Source organism: Clupea harengus, chromosome 14, assembly GCF_900700415.2.
Source record: "Clupea harengus chromosome 14, Ch_v2.0.2, whole genome shotgun sequence".
In the NCBI taxonomy this organism is placed as follows: Eukaryota; Metazoa; Chordata; class Actinopteri; order Clupeiformes; family Clupeidae; genus Clupea; species Clupea harengus.
The window spans coordinates 17,820,951-17,843,450 of record NC_045165.1 but is presented as its reverse complement, the minus strand read 5'-3'; the positions used below and the strand labels follow the sequence as shown (position 1 = coordinate 17,843,450).

The 22,500-nt window shown below is 43.4% G+C and overlaps 1 protein-coding gene and 1 long non-coding RNA gene across 2 annotated transcripts in view; one reads left to right on the top strand and one right to left on the bottom strand.

Annotated features, from left to right (window-relative positions):
* The window catches only part of frmd6 (FERM domain containing 6), a 22,715-nt gene extending 14,047 nt beyond the window's left edge, over positions 1–8,668 (bottom strand). Inside the window, exon 1 of the mRNA XM_031580200.2 lies at positions 8,516–8,668. The gene's annotated coding sequence lies outside the window, so the exon portion shown is untranslated. The remainder of the gene's footprint in view (positions 1–8,515) is intronic.
* A 5-nt stretch (positions 8,669–8,673) lies between these two features.
* LOC116223473 overlaps positions 8,674–22,500 on the top strand; it is a 28,682-nt gene continuing 14,855 nt past the window's right edge. The window contains exon 1 of the long non-coding RNA XR_004165110.2: positions 8,674–9,210. This is a non-coding gene — a long non-coding RNA (uncharacterized LOC116223473). The remainder of the gene's footprint in view (positions 9,211–22,500) is intronic.

Below are 22,500 nucleotides of genomic sequence, written 5' to 3'. Positions count from 1 at the left end.
GGAGCTGGCGTGCACAGCTTTCTCACATACTTCTCTTAATAACACTGAATGCCGAGGAGGAGTTCTAGCATTCTGAAATGCTCATTATAGGAAAATACAGAATTTGCATGGCTGTGCTCAGTTGTAATTGGTTGAGTGCCAGAGCGCTGCTGCTACTGGTGTGACTGCCAGTGCTGAGATGATTGGACACCTTAAGCACAGGACTACATTGGACTACATTGCTGACAACTAACACATTTCATTCACAAACTAGCCCTTGCCTCTGTGTGCGTCTGTGTGTGTCTGTGTGCGTCTGTGTGCGTCTGTGTGCGTCTGTGTGCGTCTGTGTGCGCATCTGTGTGTGTGACTGCTCACACCCAGTACTTCACCATCTGCTAATGCTGCTGCCAGTGGTGTCAAATGAGAGGTGTGTGAAATCCTATCGATATGCGTGCCCGTGCCCGCACACACACACACACACACACACTCCCCCACCCTACCCCCACACACAGACAAATGACACATTAAAGGTGACAAACATCTGCATTCTCCAACTGTGAAATCAAGTGGCCTATAACACACACAGGAACCTTTGGCTACATGAGCCATCTACTGTTACAAGAGCACAGAAATCAAATCCTTTAAATCCCTGAACAATCACTTACATTCACCTAAAACAGTCAGCTAAAAGCTGTAACAGGACACTAGCCTTTTCAGCTACACAGCCAAGGAAAAACAGAAAGGGGGTGTTGGTGTGTGTTCTCAAAGGAGACTGTTCTGGGGTCCTGTGGAGCTCGGGGTGTGGAGAGGACATGGCATGAAGGTGTTGCTTTTTTAATGCCTGCATACCAGCGCAGGGCCCAAATAGAGGTCTTAATCAGCTCAAAGAAGACCACACATGACTGTCACTCACAGAGAGAGTGGGTCTGTGCAAAAGATGTTGGATCCTCGGCAGGATGGCAGCATCTCTGCTGAAAATGTCACCCTCGTTAGCGGAAAAGGTCAGAGCTAGCGTCAGGCCTTCAGCCAAGAGTGAGCTTTTTACAGATCGTAAACAGGTCTGGTTTGACAAGTCATATACACGATGCCAATCCTAAGATCTTCATTATCTCATCATCGCCCAGATCCTCACTTATGACATAACATCATCTCTGCTTTGAACCGCCCCACACCGGCTTGAGCTCTCTCCCTCGGTCTGTCACCCCCCCCCCCTCTGACTTTCTATATCTTCCCCTCTTCTTTCGCTTTCTCATCAGTCCCCTCTACCAAAACAACTGACTACCCAACCCCCCACACACATGCCACTAAATTGTCAACTGTTATCAAAGCTATGCTATACTGTAGATTATGACATTCAACACATCATTAAACCACCAGACTATTACATTATAGACTATTATAACCTTGTTGAGACTTGAGACAACAGGCTGAGCGCAGTACAGGTCAGCATCTGGGAACTAATGGTCTGAAATAGAAAAGTAAAACCAACAGTCATCTAAAAGGCCGGCACCAAAGAACTCCCTCATGTTTTGGCACTGATGAGCCCACTACTGACCCAATGCAGGTGAGAATGAATGTGTTATAGAGGGAATTCCCTCTCTCTTTTTCGACAAACAGAGGAATCATGACTCATATCAAGTATGTGTGTGTATGTGTGTGTGTGTGTGTGTGTGTGTGTGTGTGTGTGTGTGTGTGTGTGTGTGTGTGTGTCTTTCAGGGAGGGTGTGTATACAAGTCTCATCAAGCCCATGCTGCTCAGCTGTAGAGGTTTTTCAGGGAAATGAAATGATTTCTGTGATCTATGCTGTCGCTCCACACACATTATCAGCTGCATATCTCTTAGGTACATGGTTTGTTTAAACTTTTTCTCATGGCTTCTTACATAAAACATCAGTGTATCTAAAAGAAAGTATATCATTAAGGGATATATGTAGCTGGTTCATTAGTTCACATTCTCAAAGGAACTACAGCCTAACAGATTACATCAGCTATCACCTGATACCCTTCCTCCCTCATTCACTACAACAAACCAAGCTAAACAGTCATGGAGCTTACATATATACAGGACCGGTCACCATCTACAGACAGGGTTTGTACACAACACATATTTACTCAGTACTCTAGGCCAGGCAGCAAGTTTAATCTACTCTTGCTTGGATACCTGAACACAAACAAACAAACACATTGACTGTTTTACCAAGCAACCCCTCTCGCTGTAGTGCTGGAGACACGACAACCACAAAACCACTCAGAATTCATCAACATTTCCCCCTCTGCTGAAATTCCTCTGATGGTGCAAAAACAGAACTCGAGTCTTAGTGCTATTCTATATATGCTGCGTTTCTGAATACTTTAAGATGCTGGTGGCACTGACTGTTCTCTGCAGCCACCCATGTCTGCTAAATGTAACTGTGTAAGACAAAACTCAATTATATCGTCAACATTTACTTAATCAATCTGATTCATTAATACGAAGTGGAGCATAAACATGTGTGAGCGTGTGCACTATCATGTGTGTGTGTAACAATGTGAGCTCGCTCTCTCTCTCTCTCTCTCTCTCACACACACACACACACACACACACACACACACAAAGAGTAGCCAGAGCCAACCTAATGGACTGGGCTTACCTCACCATCCTGTTGGCTACCAAAACTTCCAGACCCATTCAGGCAGAGCTGGAATATTCCACTCTGGAACTGAGACTTGGGGCTGTATAAATATCATCACAGAGAGGGAGACAGTGAGAGAGAGAGAAAGAAGGATAGAGAGAGGGAGAGAAGTGGACTGCTACAGTGGGCTAGGTATTTTTAGCCAGCGTCTGAAGGGAAAGGTTGGGCATCTTTTCACTCCAAAAACATCTGGCTTCCTTGTGGCACAGACAAGGCAGAGATAGGAAGGAGGGGAAAGGGAGGAGGGAGGAGGGAGGGAGAGAGAGAGGGAGCAAGCAAGGAGGAAGAATACTTAAGCAACACACACCTTTAAAACCGACGCACCTCAACATGTTAGGACAGGAATGGCACTCTGAGCGTCCCTCCTTCAGTCACACACACACACACACACACACACACACACACACACACACACACACACACACACAGACACAGACACAGACACAGACACACACAGAGATTAGCGTGTGGCAAAAAGGCAGTTGTGTGCCTCTTTACAGTGCATAAAAAGGCTAACTCTTAGCTGGTTTAATCCAGACAGAGCTCTGACATTTGGTCTCTCTTTGAGCCTGAAAGCATATTATGCCTTTCTGTTAGTCAGTAGGGCTCTATTGAATGAGGAGTGCCCAGCATTTCTATCACACTGGCTACATCTCACAACACACAAGGCTCTGACCCACTTCTGATTGGCAGCACTGTTTGGTTAAGTGAAGACAAATAACTCAACCTTTTGTCTAAAGCTGTGTCTGTGTGTGTGTGTGTGTGTGTGTGTGTGCATGCATGTGTGGAGAGAGACATCAACAATAAGTTGTTTTAAAGTCTACTTAAAGCACAGCATAGAATGAGTGACACAATGGGAAGTCCACACACACACACACACACACACACACACACACACACACACACACACACACACACACACACACACACACACACACGTTTCCGGTTTGGAACTGAGGATTGGATTACTATTGTGTGTGTGTTTGCTTGTGAATGCACACGTGCACGGCTGTTTTCTTTTAAATGTTGGCGGGCAAACCTCTGTCTTAACAACATCCCACAAATCAATGCTTCAGTGTAACACTACTTTAGGCATGTTACATTTGGAAGGACAGGTAGAGAGAGAGAAAGTCTGTAAAGAAGTAAAAAAAAAGAAAGAAAGAGAGAATGACAGAATGAGGCACAGAGGGGAAGGAAAAGAAATGACCCGTTTTTTCTGGCTTTTTCAGCCTTGGCAGTATTTTTCACAAATGCCTGGGAGGGTCTGAGCCATACTGTGAGACAGAGTGAAGGAGAACAGGACAAGGAAAGGAAAAAAGGAGAGAGAGAGAGGATGGATGGTGATGGAGAGAAAGAGGACAGAGGGAAAGAGAGAGCGAGAGAGAGAGAAGGACGGATGGCGATGAAGAGAAAGAGGACATAGAGGGACGAAGAGAGAGAGAGAGAGAGAGAGAAGGTGTGCAAAGAGCCTGAGCTAAAGGATGACAGGAACAATGCGATGGAATTGTGAGGAGGAGGAAAAAAACCTCTGTATGGATGTGGACTTACAATTATTTTCTAACCAACTGTATAAACATTTTAAAAACTGTAAAATGCATGTGACAGAAGACAGCATTTCTCAGTATTTTCAAACATTCTCTATATCGTGCTTCTTCTGTCTTGGCTGTTCTTTCACACTGATCTACACTTTGCCCAAACATATCCATTTCTCTAGTATTGCTACATTAACCCTCCTGCCTTTTGGAAGTACTTCATTCAGTCTCAGTTCTGTTCTTTCTAGAAATATGAATTCCTCTTACAGTCACTTAGCCGAGGGGCCTTGCGCAGAGGCTCCCTCTAAACACAAGGGCCCACATTTCACAGCCAGTCACCCAGACGAGCCTCCCCTGCCTGGGTCATCACAGGTCAAATAAGGGTCAAATAAACAAATTAAACACTGATGGGAAACTCTCTGGTGATGCACGTGCACACACACACACACACACACACACAGAGAGAGAGGTCCTGGCTCCTGCTGCCGAGTTGCTCACCCAAGGAAGGTGACAGGGGGGACCTGAGCTGAGCTAAGCCAGGCATGATGGGCACTGGGTGAGCCGGGGGTGGTGTCTGAGTACCTGCTAGCATGCCAGTCATCTCCACCTAGCTCTGGTGAGTCGACAGTGACAGTTTTGCCCACCTTTAGTAAATCTACTCAGTTACAAAACAGCAACAACTAAGATTCAAACATACAAATACAAGTATTCTAAATCAATGACGATAGCACAACTATGTTGTATTGCAGCACACACATGTATGTGTTCCAATGTTAATTAAACACAAAGTTAGAGTTAAGGCATGAAGAGTTGCGACCATCCCATTATGCCCAGCAGTGGGGGTAAATGGTTAATGAACCGAGATCTCCCTCAGCACTCAGTAAGCAGGGTGTAATATACAAACCATAACCTGTTGAGTTCAGAATCAGCCAGTGCCTCAACCTGAGAGATAATGGCCCCACAGTGAAGGGTCACAATTTACACAGATCAACTTCAAAGCTCTAATTACACACTTCCACAACAAACACACACACACACACACACACACACACACACACACACACACAGAGCCCTGCAGGTAATTCCTCAAGAGCCATGTGGCCACAGCACGTGTGCATGCTTATCTCCGCAGATAACACACTCCTCGTGTAGCCTAATGCAAAGCACAAGCCACACACACACTCCAACCGCCTCTTTCTCACTCCAACCTAAGTGTGTGTCCCCCCCCCCCCCAATCCATCCATTTTCTGTTTCTCTTTGCTGGCCTCTATTTCTATCTCTCTCCCCTTGACTTTTGTCATCATCCCTTTCTCTTCCTTCCTCTGATAGGCATCCCAGTTGCCTGAGGCTGAGTATTTCAGAGAGCGAGAGAGAGAGAGAAACAGAGAGAGCACTACACGAAGGACAATAAAAGAACATACAGAAGAGAAGGGAAAAAATAGTGATGCAGGAGGAGAGAGAGAGAGAGAGAGAAAGGGAGAGAGCACTCAGAAAGACCCATGCCTGTGGGCCAGGCATGAAGAGTGGTGCGCAGACACACACACACACACACACACACACACACACACACACACACACACACACACACACACACACACACACACACACACACACACACCATAGACCCCAAATCCCCAAGTTTGTGTGTGTGTGTGTCTGTGTGTGTGTTGAAGTCTGAAGCCATAAGGCAGTCCAAAGTTTGTGAGGTCAAACATGAGAATGCCTATGTGTGAGAGTGTGTATGTATTTTAATGTCTTATAATATCTTTGATGTTTTAAATGTGCATATTGTATGTACGTGTTTGTGTATTTGTGTAGAGTGTGTGTATACTGACTGCAAAAGCAAGAATTCAAATGTTCTTTTTGGTTCAGTATGTAATCAAAGCAATTACAGTGTGTCTCTAGAACTCAAAGGACACACACACACACACACACACACACACACACACACACACACACACACACACACACACACACACACACACACACACACACACACTCTCTCTGTTGCTGAGAAGAGACAAACAAAACTGGTGATCACTACAGTGCAGGCAAAAAAAGCTTCTTCACTGGGTATTTTCTGCACCGTTCAAAGAACCGTAAAAGTAAGACGCTCTCGCCTTATATTGATTCAAATTCCATCTGTTTAATCCACATTACTTTAATTAATTAGGAGGGACTGGTCTGGTATACACTACTAAGATAGGCAAACACACCACATCAGATTCATAAGCAATAATACTGTGTCAGTGGGTAGTGTGTGTATACACTCCTACAGCTATGTGAACCTTGCTGAACATTCCTTTAGTTCCACTTGCTGGGGGACAGTTGTTTTGTTCATCTGTCGAGGTAAACAAGCACGCACACACACACACACACACACACACACACATCTTTCCTTTCAGTTCTCCCACAGTTGGACATTGCCTATCTGTGTATGAGGTAGACATAGGTCTGTCTCAACAGACTAAGATCTAGATATGATTATGATAACTAGCTAATGATGTACTCTTCAAATCCGCAGAAACATGCGGAGCTGCCACAAGCCCGTGCAAACCGCAGTGCCCTCCCATTTTAAGATCAGGCGCGGCAAACCCTGGTTACATTCGGAGGAAATTATTCCCGCATGAGACACTTTCATCCGGTCGGATCAAAATATGAATCAGCAGGCATCGCATATTACGCAATCACGTGTAAAACTATATCTTTCCATCTTTGCTCATCTTCCTCCTTAATGTGTACTTCAAAGAGTTACAAAACACCTTTATGCAATAGCTGACATTAGCATCATGAAGTAGACGGGTTTATTTCAGCGTCTACAACATCTGCTTGGCTATAACGAAACACGACGCTAATATTAAACCAACACAAACCGCGCGGAGGAAATTGCAAGCATTCCTGAATCCTGAAGACACTTGGGTTTGCGCGGTGACCCAACCATCGCCTCCGGCTATAGGCTATTTAAGTCATGAACTTTGACAAGAGAAATGCGTTGTCCAACGATATAAGTTGTTTTTGAGCAACGTTAGAGCGGACTTGAATGTGAGAATAGCTTAATACCTATGTGAACACTACAATAGACTACAGTTCTATCACCATGAACTTAGAAACGCAACCACCACACTCCAAACTATTTCCTCGTCTACCCTGTTTGCATGCAGTGATTTCAAGCGGACACAGTCTAGCCTTTCCTGTCGTTGCAGCCACAGACATGGGCTATTAACTCGAAATGACAATCGTTATAGACCCATTTTCTCAAAACCGATTAATCTATTTCGTTCATTTCCCTTTATAAACCACTGTAACCTGACTCAGGATGACCATAGGCGTCTGCATGGCGCGGTATGCGCGTTAATCCGTCTGCCTCCTTTACGGTTATTGCAGTTATTTGGGAACAAGCAGTTGCTTTTCCTGCTAATAATAATATGCCAGATTCCATTCCTCGCACAGTAATACTGGGGGCTAATTTAAAAGACAACGTGACTCCCTCAAGGACCCCAAAACAGAGCCGTGATGTAGCGGAAGAGACATTCGTAGCGCGCAACTTTACCCAACTTCAAGCCACAGCATTTAAGACTGAAGCCTATTTTCTGATGTCGTCTCACTTTAGCTGGATCCAGTGTCATCACAGAGGGCTGTCCACAAGAATGACTAAAGATTTTATGTAATTACAAAAAGAAACTATCGTTCAAAATTGAAGAATCTACTGATGCCAAGCGCTCGCTGTATTACATGCTGCCAGAAGTTTAGAACGACAGCCTAGCCAAACGAGGCTGTAGCCTGTTTGTTTCTCGGCCAGTTGTTAAAATCCCTTTGCTGATTGCGATTCCACGTAGGAAAGAAGTGTCGCTGAAATTGGCAAAACCATGAATCCACATGACACAACGTCACCACCCAACCGAAATTCAAACTTTAGTGTTATGGTAATAACCCACACACACCAAACCATAATTTTCAACAGTGGGGACGCCAGGAATCAAAACAATCCCCCCCTGCCCAGCGGTGGCGGGATCACTCAACTATGTGTGACTTCTGATGTCCCGCATCGCATCACACGACTGTAAACCTTTCCAAAACTATAAGCGGTAAAGTTTTCCCGACACAAAACAGCTCTAGAGCTCTGTGCAAAGGAGAGAAAGTATCACCGAAGTCGGTTATAGTTAGGCTACTGTGAATTTCACACTGCCAAATCCAGTGGTAAGGTAGGTGGTAATCGTTTCCCTGAAAAGTTGTGTGATTGTCTGATCCTTCACAGAGCCTTTTACGGGTCTGGTGCTGGCCAGTGCGGATAACAAAGCCCTTTCAAAAAAGGCATAGATGAAAAGAACGTACCTTTAATTAGTTACCACAGCCTTCCAAGTACAACGGCGACTTGTAATCCACGTAAACCTTGACAAGTTACGCCCAAATCCTTTTCTTTATGTTTTCTTCGAGCGCTCCGTTACAGGCTCTGTCTGGGATACATTGGCTCTGTAGTGAACCACCTATCCCGGGGAACTGTAACAAGTAGCGATACATGTGGAACTAGGAGAGTGTATGGTTCATTCCACGAAAGGGGTCGGTACACATGTGTAAAGATGTAGCATACAAGAAATTCCATTCTGGTGACATATGAGAGAAAAAAATAAAACAATATAGCTACACTTTCAGATGTAGTCTATAAAACAAAACCAGTGAAACGGAGAGAAAAGTTTAACGGACACACACTATTCCCCCCCTACATAGTCGAATTTGGTAGCGTCCACGACTGCCTGTCATGCCATTCTTACCGACTGTAGCAGCAGCGCTGCAGCAATTTTGGATGCCTGGGAAATGGGAGAGAGGTAGAGGGGGTGGGGAAGTTAAGCGAATCCCCATGCGTAAGAGAGTTGTCCAACTTTTGTCAAGAGATTAAAGTAACGGCTTAGGTATTTTACGGTCTTGTGTTCGGCATTAGGTCGCTTGCTCTGAAAAGATTCTGGAGTATTTTCAAATGTCTTGATTGCACCGATTAGTCCCTTAGCCTTTGACGAAGTCTTCTGGGCAAGGTTAGTAGAGATTATTACTACTACATTAACTCTTGCCACAGAATCTCTGAAGTATGCCTCCCCATATTTTTTCAGGCACAAACTTTAACTACTTGCCTGTGCATTCAGGACAAATCTTTGTATCATTGTGGTTTTTTTTATTATTATTTATTGTTATAAAAACATACAAAACAAACCCAGAAATGTCTTATGGACAAATGTTACTAATTTTAATGTCATATTCTTACTCACATTTGCTTTGTTAGCTTACCATGCTTACAGACACACACACACACACACACACACACACACACACACACACACACACACACACACACACACACACACACACACACACACACACACACACACACACACACACACACAGGTCCACCCCTTTCGTGGACATTATCATTTAACTAATCCCCTAGCCTACAGGCCTGGTCATCCGCACTCCCATGAGCTGAGGGCTTTGAACTTTGTTCCCCTAGTGACAGATGAAAAGATGTAGGCTGTGATGGAGGAGTGAAGAGAGAGACACAGAGAGAGAGAAAAGCAAAGAGGCAAAAACCATTAACCTGTGAGGCCATTTGTATCCGTCACTGAGTGAAGGACTACTTTGGGAGAGGGCTGACTTTACTTCTACCCTCACACTACACACATGGCTCTTAGGCCTAATGCTCTCAGCACTCAACTAGCAGTCACATGCACTTATAAAGTATACACTGGCCTACTCCTTGGCAAAGATGAATCAGAAATCAGTCCATACTAGGTCTTAGGAAGCAGCGCACAATGCAATGCACTTGGCTGCTAACAATGCATCAAATTCTGATCTCAAAAGTATTTTCCTAAATTTAAAAGAATATTTGTGTTTGGTCATATACTTGTTAGGAAACTCATGAAAATATTCAATTTAAGGTTCACACTATTGTGTGCTTAAACATAACAAATTGTACCTTGAATAAATTCTACCTTAAACAGTCAGCGTAAAAAATTTTTTTGTTTTGATTTGGGAAATAGTCCTGCCAAACACTCTTCAGCCAATAGGCAGCATTGTTAAAAAGTAAGACTTTTTAATGTACTTTCAATTAATTTTTCTCACAACATGTCATTGGAAGCATCTGCAAGACACCATCTGCAACAATATATCACTCACACTGCATATGGAAACATTCGCCACATGCAGTGAGATTGGAACAAATAGTCATCGCCATGGGGACACATGACATACAGCTATTGTGTCTCCCCGGAAATCCTGAGTTTGTGTTTTTTCCCCCCACGTGGCTGCCATCTTTTGTCCTAGCAGGAGGTGTGCTGTATTGCTCTCCAGTTACACAAACCACAAGGGGTGAGAGTGTGTGTGTGCTTATGTGTGAGAAAGTCAGTGTGTGTGTGTGTGTGTGTGTGAAATAGAGAAAGAGGGTATGAGATTAATTGTCTGTGTGTATGTGCGCACACCTGCATGTGTGTGTAAGAGAGAGAGGTAAAGACAGAGCCGTGTGTGTGTGTGCCCATGTGTGTGCTACTCTGGTTACACACATCTCAGGAGAAATCTGATATTCTGCACTCACTCCCCCTCATTTACTCTCTAGTGGAGTAGAAACACTGAATGAACAGATTGGAAATCTGTGTGTGTGGAGGGAGAGATGGAGTGAGAGAGAGAGAAAGAGAGAGAGAGAGAGAGAGAGAGAGAGAGAGAGGGAGACAGACAAAGAGCCTTAGGGGTGGAAGAGGAGGAAACGGAAGGCTTGAGAAGTGAAGAATAGGAAGGAAATGAAAGGGTGGGAGGAGTGCGTGAAGAAAGCATGGAGAGGAAAGCATGGAGTGGAGAGGAGAGGTGAAGAGAGGACAAGGCTGGACGGAGGAATGCAGCAGCATCCTACAAAAATCTCCACCACACACAACACTTGGACCACAATGTTTTTTTTGTAATGCTGAGCCATCTTCTGTGTGTGTGTTTACAGGCGTGTGTGTGTGTTTGTTTACAGGAGTGTGTTCGATTTACAGGCGTGTGTGTGTGTGTGTACTTGTGATTCCCCTGTCCCCTGATTGACCTCCCAGTTGCAGAAGCAAACAGCAGGAATGTTAAAGGGTGTATCTTTGCCCTCTGCCGTGCTTCAGTAATCTAAGGTGCAGTAATCTGTTTTTGAATAATCACCTCCGAGGGCCTTAATCCTCTGTTGTTTCCTCTTTGACTCTTGCGAGCCACGAGGTGTGTCTATGTGTGTGTGTGTGTGTGTGTGTGTGAGAGAGAGAGAGAGACACCTCCCATATCCCTGTCATCCCTCCTCTGTTCCGATCGTGACCCTAATTAGGCAAAAAGGCCCAGACACGCTGACGAGGGATTTAGGAAAAGGGGGATGAGAAGAGATGGATCAGTGTGAAGGAGGTGTGTGGTTGACCCGAAGCCATTGTCGGTCAGTGTGGCCCTTTCTTTCAAAAGTTCCTGAAAAACCCAGAAGCAAAGTATTTCAAGAAGAGTTCATTCAAATCCAAGACATATCTGAAAAAAAAAAATGCTTAAATTGTGAGGAAACTAAATTCTGTATTCATGTAAAATAATCTTTGTCATCTTTATTGCATGGATTAGGGGTTTGTAAGAAACCGTCATATATGTCCACGTGTATGAGCACACGCTTATCCACTTATCCATCACACACACACACAATATTGAATTAAACTCCAAGTAAGTGTGTGTGTGTGTGTGTGTGTGTGTGTGTGTGTGTGTGTGTGTGTGTGTGTGTGTGTGTGTGTGTGTGTGTGTGTGTGTGTGTGTGTGTGTGTGTGTGTAAGTAATGACAAGCAGGAGAGAACAAGTGAAAGGAAAGCCTTTTGTTGGGGTGGGGTAAGACTAATTGAATGATTCCCCCCCACCATCTTCTCTCAAGGGAGGCTGAGTGGATCAAGGCTCAAGTCATTACTGAGCCCTCACTCCAGACACACACACACACACTCACAAGTTTGCACACACACACACACACACACATTAGGTAATGCACCCTATGCATCCCCCATCCAAAAACACACATATGTCTAATCAGCTAAATCTATAACAAACATATCACATTTTAGCTGTCAATCCACATACATGATTTATTAAGCTTTCAAATCCAGATGTCCTTTTGGTATTGGTTCATATGTGTGTGGTCACAGGAAAGACAGACAGAGAGAGAGAGAGAGAGAGAGAGAGAGAGAGAGAGAGAGAGAGAGAGAGCAAGAGAGCGAGAGATAGTGGATTGATGTGTGGGTGAAGGTTAAAATCATGCTCAGTTCTCGTTGACATGCTCTGATTGTCCCTCCCACACGTCAACCAACAGACGCGCTGCATCACCATGCCTAGTGTCAACCCAGGCTCCGTGTTGTTTACTGTTCTGCATATATGCTCTATTGTTTTATTATGTAAGTTGACAAAACCATCCCCTCAATCTTAGGACCGTAATAATAGGGGGACACACAGACACATGGTTGTGTGTGTGTGTGTGTGTTGAGTATGTGGCTTTGAAACCTGAGCCATGGGCAGATGTCGAATAAATTACAGCTCCAGGCTTCTGCAGAGTAGAAGGCTCTTCACTCTGACATAAACTCACATGGCCTGCTCTCAGGAGAGATAAAATTTACTTTATGCGTGTGTGTGTGTGTGTGTGTGTGTGTGTGTGTGGATGTGTATGTGTGTGTGTATATGTGTGCATATGTATGTGTTTGTGTGTGTGCACACTTGTGTGTGTGTGTGTGTTTGTGTGGGTTTTGCGGTGATTTTAGGGAGCATTATCATCAGAAATTCTCTGCCAGGCGTTACTGTGGTTGAATCTCTTTTCTTTTTCTCAAAGTTTAGTCCAATGGTATGTCAATGACACTAAAACTGTAAGATACGTCTACTGTGTTTGTCCATGCAATGGAGGTAAGGAAAGAAGGATGAGGACTGGGAAGGAGCATTTACATTTGACATCTATTCATTTGGTAGACACTTATCCAAAGTTACTTACAGGACAGGTAAGGTCCATTCACTCAGTATGTGTCCGTCTGTGGGCAGCTTGCTCTTCCTTTTGAGAAACACATGGAGGAGGAGATTGATGATAAATAAACAGAGCAAGCACAGGTGAGGAAGGGTCACCACAGTGAGCCTTCAACAGGCCACCATCTCTGTCTCGCTCTGTTTCTCTCTCTCTATCATCCTCTCTCTCTCTCTCTCTCTGTCTCTCTCTGTTTGTCTCTCTCTCTCTCTCTCTCTCTCTCATCCTCTCTCTCTTGGCTGATCAGACGGAATGCAGGAATCTCAATTGATTTCTTTAAAGACTGAGTCATTTACGTGGGTTACTTATTATCGCATTCTTCCTGCTAGGCATGAGAGAAAGAGAAGAATGTTGTTGGTTGCAAAGCAAGTGAAGTAAAAAAGAAAGACATGAAAAGATGGACAGAGAGAAAGTTCTTTATCCTTTAGTGGCCACTAAAGTCAAATTCTTTACTGGTCTTGTTTCTCAGCCTCAGATCAAGCACATATATCTCAGACTCCATACTGTTCAAGCTTGTCATCTCCACATAAGGGTTAAAGACTGACTGACTGAGTGCAGCGTGACCTCCATGTTTATGAGGGCTAGCTCCCCAGCCTCAGCAGTCATATTTAGATGAACCTCACTGGGTAGGGAGAAGAATTAGCTCTGGGCCAAATAATGGATCTGTACCAAAGCAAAGTGCATATTTTAAAACTAAATATGTAAATCCAAGCACTACGGAATGAGTCAACAGTTTTGTTGGTCTCTACCCATCTCTCTCTCTTTCTCTCCCCCCACTCTCATCCCTCTTTCTCGCAAAATACTCTGTGTTTGAATTTCCTGATTGCCTGAGGGACATTTGGGGGTTTGTAAGGACAAGCAGAATTTAGTTTTAAATTTAGTTCAGCCTGCAGCGATCTATGGCTGGGGGTGGGTGTCAGGCCAGACAAGCTCCCTAATGATAATACTATGGGATGCTGATGGATGGATAAGCAGCTCCATAATCTTGTCTGGCTAAATAATGGAAAGTGAGTGGGAGAGAACGAGACTTAAAGACAGAGGAAGAGATTTCTATTACTACTAGACAGAGAGGGACTGAGAGAGAGATGAAGGGATTAAAAGAGGATAATTGAAGAGAAAGAGAGGAAAAAATGGGGAGATAAAGAATGACTGCAGAGAGAGGGGTGAGGCGGAGGGAAAGAGGGAGAGAAGGCTCATTGATTTTATTGCCTCTGCCAAGCCCATTTTCCCCCTGGCATTCTGACACTCCATCACACTGCTGTGGCTTTCCCCCCGTCCTCCTCCCTCTCAGTTCCTCCTCTACCGAGTGAAGGCATAAGGATGATCGAGCACACACATCAAACTGATATTGTTGCTCTCAGCGTCAGAAAATATACACATGAAATGAACCCACTTATGGGGTTCTCCAGAAAAACTTTTTTTGATACACGACAAGTGAGTGCACTTTTCTTTAAAAAACTTTTCATTCAAGTAAGATTATGCTTTCAAAATGAAGTCAGAAAGAGTGTCAAAGTTAAGGTTGAGTTTGAGTTTTGGTGAGTCATGCCTGGGAAAGGACAAAAAGACAGAAACGTACAGGGAGGCAGATCAAGAGATGGAGAGACAGAGAGATGGAGAGGAGGAGGAGGAGAGAGAGGAAGGAGAGAAGGAACAAATCAACATAGAGGGCTTTTGAACTCGACCCATCACAATGCCTGAACTGTAGCTCTCCAAGCTCAACAGGATTGATGTGTCACCCGGAGAGTTCTGGAAGGTCCTGATGTGCCAGACCCCGACTGAGAAGAATAAGGAGGCACACAGGCTGGTACTAGGCTGCTGGCATCAGGAGGTGGGCAGTGAACGGAATGCATAATGCCACTTCAAAAACACAGGACAGAGTGATCAGAGAGAGTGTGAAGTGTGTGTGTGTGTGTGTGTGTGTGTCTCTGTGTGTGAAAGACAAAGAAAGGGAGAAAGAGAGAGAGAGCAGGGTACAGAGAGAGTGTGCGTGAGTGTGTGCCCTCTCTTTAGAATACATATTATGCACACCCCTATTGCCTTTTCAAACATTCTCTTTGTTCTGTTATTCTCTTGTCACACAAATCTCCAGAGGGGGATATAACACTGAAAGCAAGCGTGTGTGTATGAGCATGTCTGTCTGCTGGTATGTATATATGTCTGTCTGTCTATACAAGTACAGATAAGATATCTTTCAGGATCTATTTTTTCTGGACATGGAAATAGCTCCCTTATGACATATCTGACTATACATATCTGCCACGATCGATATTTTGTTTTGTTTACCTTGTTTACTTCGGCAATGTCTCCCCACTGTTAAATTAATATCCCTCGAGGGCAAGACTGGCATTTCCATAGCAACGAGCATTTGACCAATGCACCAGCTGTCATGCCTGGCACAGGTACCCAGTACCCATGACAGGCCTGGCATTGTGACCTTAGCCGTCTCCCAGCATAGAGCAACATTACAGTGCAGTTGTACCGGTAATACCAGACAAAACAAACACAAAAATCTGAGCTTGATTTTTTTTTCAGGTCTCTGTTCAACCTGTCATTTTGTTTTAAATAATTACTGTGAACCACATTTCCTTCCTAGCTTTTTCTTCCCAAAACTGGCAGTGAAGCTCCTTGTTTTTCTTCCATCTAGCGTGATTAGCTGTTTAGGTTGTAGGTTTGTGCTCCATTTTGTTGGATGTGACTGGTAAAACATTTTTCCATTTGCATTTTCCTTCACCATGATTTCACAGGAGGCAGCTTCAGAGGGCAGGATGCTAACAGTGAGGATTCTCATTTGTGAAATTGCTACCCGCAATGGGTTACATAACCCCTCATCATGTGAACAGGACAAACACTCACAGAGAGAACGAGAGAAAGAAAGAAAGAAAGAAGGAAAGAGAAAGAGAGAGAGGGAGGCATGTGAAGAATTTTTACTGACCACTGTTATAGGAAAAGAGAGGCCAAACTGAAAACAATGACCAACTAATCAGTGAGTCAAAGACAACAGAGGCCAGCCTCAGCCTGTGTCGTGTTTCCAGAATTAATTACACGAGCCATGAAGAGTGTGTACTTGCTCCCTACTCACTAGCGTGCAGCGGATACCTTGTGTGAAATAAAGTGTGTCTTTGACTGAGTGTGAATGCTTCATCTAAAACTTCTCTAGCTAACCTAGTTCTATCCACGTGGTCACATGACATGCTAGCACTGGCAAAATCATGTTTGTTGTTGTCATAGCCTGGGCATTGGAGGCCTGGCGTAGTGCCTGGCAAGGTTACCTAGTGGGCATCAGTGGTGAGGCACCAATGCCAAACTGTGGCAATCCTCTCCAGACATAACCACCAGCATGCCTACTGAGAGAGATGTTTAGTGCTAAATAAAGCACAGTTACAAACTTAGGAACACACACACACACACTAGTCCACAGGCTTCCGCTACACTACCAGATCCAACCAAACCACAGCAGATGGTACAAGTGAGAACACACGCATACTCAGGCACACACACACAGAGACACACACACATGCACACACACACACACACATGCACGATTGTGGTTACACTACTTAATCAAGCAACTTTATTAAAATTGAAACTTCCTGTCTGGGTCTGACTACAGATGTCTGTGTGTGTGTGTGCGTGTGTGTGTGTGTGTGCGTGCGTGCGTGCGTGTGTGCGTGTGTGTGTGTCTGTGTCTGTGTGTGCATGTGTGTGTGTGTGTGTGTGGCACTGAGCGAGTTTTTAATAAAAGACTCCGACATGGTTACTCTCCGCAGGACAGAGACAGGGGAAGCTAGCATGCCTGTCCCAGTCTGGAGTATGTGTGTGTGTGTGTGTGTTTGTGTGTGTGTGTGTGTGTGTGTGTGTAGGTTTGTATTGTTTAATGCTTGTCGAGGATGTTTTTGTTGTTGTTTTGTCTGTGTGTCCATTCATGTTTGTGTGACTGGGTCATTGAGTTCAGGGGAAGTGAAATTACTTTTTAGAAGACTCAACATCAGCAGACCATTTGATAGAGGAGTTCATGAGACCCAGATTGTTAGTTATGTTACACTTGCAGGTCTGGGGGTTGTGCATATGTTCTGAGAGTTTGACATCTCTTAAGTCAATGTTTTAGTTTTGGATATTGTGAAAGCACACTAGACCTTAGATTGGAATCCCCTGCTATCAGCTAGAGAGATTATAATATAAGACCTTGGAAGATTAATAGTGTCCTCCAAATGGAGGACAGTTAAATGTGCCATGCTACTTGGAAGATGCCCAATTCTTGTTCTTAAAAGACAAAACATTTTCATTGTAACCAATGTTTTTGTACATTTCCTCATGCTTGAAATATGTTCTAAACTAACATAAGATGTATCAGAGTGAGCATTTTAAAGGGATCATTGTGCTATTCACTTAAACCTCTCCTCAAATGAACACATAATATACATGTACAATCCTAAAAAATGGGACACTCTTAAAACAGACACAAGAACACACATACATGCACATGCCCACGGATGCACGCACACACACACACACACACACACACACACACACACACACACACACACACACACACACACACACACACACACACACACACACACACACACAGTTCGGTTTCCTCTTCCATGTTGTGACTACAGGTGAAGGCCATCAGAGGCTGGAAGTCTGGCCTTTTGGTTTGCCGAATCAGCTCTTTTCCTCTCTCCCAGAAACATCAACCTTTCAGCAGCATATTCCTCATCCTTCAATGGACGGTAGCAAAATTACCACACACGCACGCACGCACGCACGCACGCACGCACGCACGCACGCACGCACGCACGCACGCACGCACGCACGCACGCACGCTAGCGCTACGGAGCAGCATCACTGGCAGGGGTGTGGCTAGAAGTTGAAAACATTCCGACCTATTAGGGGGTCCGGAGGTATTCTCCCCTGGGGACATTTATTTTAATTATGGCAGCTAAATATACCATTTCCATGCAGTTTGAGACAGAAACAGTAGGCCTAAAGACAGCCCATGGCATGCAGGGCCCATCTGTCTGGAGTCTGCTTGACTCACATGAACATTATGGGATCCAATACCACACTGCTTGTCTCCATGACAACACTTTTATGGGATGTAACACTGACACGGGACATTGCCACAGGTTACACATCGAAAACATTTACGAGGTTTTTATAGACAGAAATTACATTTCAAGTGAGCATCATACTGTCTGAATATCAGAAAACAATGTCAGCCTTTGGTAAACTGAAGTTTAGGTAGGACTTTAAAGAGTGCTGTCTGGAGATCAGTTTAAAACTGGGAGGTATTAAAGTTGAGTCTAAACGGATCTCATAATTGTATCCTCACCTTGCTCTTACCCAAATGGTTAGCAACAAGTTATAACTCTTCCTCCACCTATTCTAGCCTCACCTGTGCCTCGTTGTGTTCATCCTTTTTCTTTTTGAAAAAGCTTCTCATATCCATGGCCTTAAAGTCTTGCCTTACTGAATTAGCTAGCCAGCTACGACCAGATGCCAACAATGACAAGCCCTGTAACCAGTGCATACGCTCTCTCTCTCGTGCTCACACAAAATGCACACCTGCCAAGTAGTGTGACGTAAATCTGCTACTTGAATGACACAGAGATGACCCAATACGTACTTGCGTTTTTGAAAAAATTATATGATAATGCTTTAATGCATGATTCGAATGACAGATTAATAGATCCAGGGCTTTTAACATTTTTATTAAAATTAAAATTTGGAGATCCGGGGCTAGTCATAGAACATTCAGGGTTTAGCCCCAAACGCCCAGGCCTAATGACACCCAAGTAATAACTGATATTACGAAATAACTGTTATGCTCTCAATAATATACCATTTGTCATTTTCATATTTCAAAGATGGCTGGTCTAACTTTGATAGAGACTGCTCAGTGGTGACCTCCTTTAATAGAGACTTCTCAGTGGTGACCCCCTTTGATAGAGACTGCTCAGTGGTGACCCCCTTTGATAGAGACTGCTCAGTGGTGACCTCCTTTAATAGAGACTGACAGATTTGTATATTTATAGTTATATATACAAGTTTTTTATATTTCCTCTACCATTTAAGTATTATTTATTATTTCTCATTAGGCTTTGCTGTGTATTCAGAATTAAACATGTCTATTTTATATTTTCCCGGGTATTGGGTGTGATCTTCTGTATCACATGTTAAGCTTTCCCTTGAAGCAACTCAGCTTGCACTAATATATTTCAAACATAATACAATGTTATGAAAATGAACAGTACTTAATGGCAATTGTGCACGTGCGTTTTATCTGAGAAGCTTCAAAAGCTGTGAAGAAAAGTGTGGTGTGTGGTGGGCATGGGACACACATATCAGGACACGTCCTCATTCACCCCCATCACCATCCACACAGACAGCAACAGCAACACATAGAGACAGAAAGGGGGTAAGATTGTCTATGTGTGTGGGGTGGGGTGGAGGCAAACTGCGACAGGGGGTTATTTTTGGTGGACCGGGGGTTGTTATGACGAAGAGGGGGGAAATCAGTGTGGGGTTTTAGGTAAATATTTGGCTATGCAGCGTCACTGTTTGGGTTTCGGCATTCAGTCCAAAGTCCAGGAGAGGAGGGACTACACAAAATTCCAGCACTAACCAAATTTGACCACACCTGCTCCTCTCTTCAGCTCTCTTCCACAGATAAATGGGACACTAATAGCAAATTCATCCTGACAGATGTGAACAAGACAGTGCTCTGTCATTGCTGTTCTCCTTCATTCCTGTAGGTCAAGAGTAGTAAGCCCTACATGAACATACATACAAACAAATGGTGAGCTAATATAGCTAGCTGTGTAGAGAACTCTAGATGCTAAGGTGCTGGTACTCATAGTATTACATGCTGTTCTTGAATGGATGCTACATTATAAAGGAAGTGTGATGAACACATTGACTCAGGTTGCTGAATCAAAGATGCTGGACTGATGTCATGAAGGAGGCTGGAGACACACAAGGTTCACAAATCAGACAGCTCAAGCATAGGAGGAGGAAGAATATACCTTATGGTAGTATGTGTGTGTGTGTGTGTGTGTGTGTGTGTGTGTGTGTGAGAGAGAGAGGGAGAGTCTGTGCGACAGTTATCACTTATCCACTTATCACACCTCACATCTAAAATTACAGGATGCATGTTTTACAGTTAATCTCCTAGCAGCAAGTGTTTCTCTTTCCCTCTTCTTCTTCTTCTTTTTCTCTCATTCTCTCTCTCTCTCTCTCTCTCACTCTCCCTCCCTCTCATTTTCCCTGCAGGTGCTAGGTGCCATGTGACCTGGATTCCTGTAGGAGTGCGTCATCTCTAACAAGAATACCATACACACATGTACTCTTTCACACACACATAGATGCACACACACCAATTTACACACACGCACACACAGGGCATGTGTGTGTCCTTTCTTCTCATTCTAATCATGTATTTGCACTAGTGCTGTCAAACAATTAAAATATTTAATCGCGATTAATCGCATTTATGTCATAGTTAACTCAAAATGAATCGCGATTAATCGCAAATTTGTGACTACTATAAATGTCCCTTCGTTTATTTATTTTTTCCATCATTTTATTTTTATTTTAATGCCATTATCAACATGGAAAAGTGGATTGGCTTGCTTTATGCAAATGTTTTATTTTATTGAAAACCAACATTGCCAAACAGGGCGGTACAAAATACAATTATAAAGTGCACATTTCAGGTAAACAAGGACTCAGCCTATAGTGCAGTTAAACCATGGCTTGATATTTTCTTTTTTTCAAGTTTGCTGGGAACATAGCAGTCAGGCCTCTTATTTCAGAAACAATAAACCGTAACAGTTAGGTTACCAATAAAAGGTAAGCCTTCTACTTCTTTGCTTTCAGCCAGCTGCCTGTTGACATTTTCAGACAACAGTGAAGCTTGCTTCTTTTGCACAACACAACTTTTAAAAGTAAACTTTCCATTCAGAAGCTTTTTATCATCCATTTCGCCGTATTGCGCTCACCATTCACTCAAACCGTAACGTTAGCCGACTACACAGTTTACGAGGCCAAAAAGAATGTTAATCTAAAAAGAAAAAAAAAAAAAAAAAAACTCGCGTTAAAAAAATTAAGGGCGTTAAAATGGGTTTGCGTTAACGCCGTTAATAACGCGTTAAACTGACAGCACTAATTTGCACATATCCATGGATGTACGTATGTGTGTGTGATATGCATACGTTTCATTGTTGAATATCCTTTGACATAATTTAGGTTTATGTCTATATGTCATGATACCCATCTGTGTATGATTGGATGTCACACATGTTTGGATATGTGACAGTGTGACTAATTTGTGTCATTTTGGTGTAGATGGTGAATACGTGTGTGTCTGTGCATGTGTATGTGTGTGTCTGTGTGTCTGTGTGTGTCTGTGCATGTCTATGTGTGTCTGTGTGTGTGTGTGTGTGTGTGTGTGTGTTCTGCTCTGTGAGAGACAAGATCTGAGTGCTTCCCAGGAGTCCATCCTGTTGGCTGTTGTGTTTATGTGGTTCGAGTGTGTGAGTGTCTGTGAGAGAGAGAGAGAGAGAGAGAGAGAGAGAGAGAGAGAGAGAGAGAGAGTGAGAATCAGGAGAAAGAGTGAATGAACACAGTTAAGTGAAAATTCTGCATATAAGTATATTTATTAGACAAACAACAATTGCAATCGGGCTCACTCCCAGCACAAGGCTGAAAGTGAAGCAATATTAAACACATCGCACAATGTTTATATAGACAGAAGTTTAGCGTTCAGCAGGGATAACCACGCGGTGGATTTCTGACGTCCGAGGCAAGGATGGAAGTTTTGCACAAGGTCTGAAGAAGCACAGTTCGACCCTTCTTATCACCTCTGGTCTAAACATGCTCTTGTACATATGCAGACTAAGTAGCACCTAATAATCTAAGTTACACACACACACACAGAAACACAAAAAAGCCATGTTCCTGCTTTCATAAGCACATGATTCATACAAGGAATATATTAATGCAAGGCACTTGATTCATATATTCTTAAGTCATTAACAGTGCTTGGAAATGATCTCCATCAGTCCCTCCTTTTATCCGTTTCAATGGATAATTCAAAATCACAATCAAAATCACAAATCATCTTTCTTAATTCGTCAATTATCAATTTCAATGGATAACCTCAAAATCATCACTGAGCTTCACATGGATTTTCGGAACAGAGATCATTACTGAGCATCACTCCATTTCATCATAAGTCAATGATTTAAAATGTCATCATATATCTCATCACACATTTGTATACTTTGCATTTGTAGGC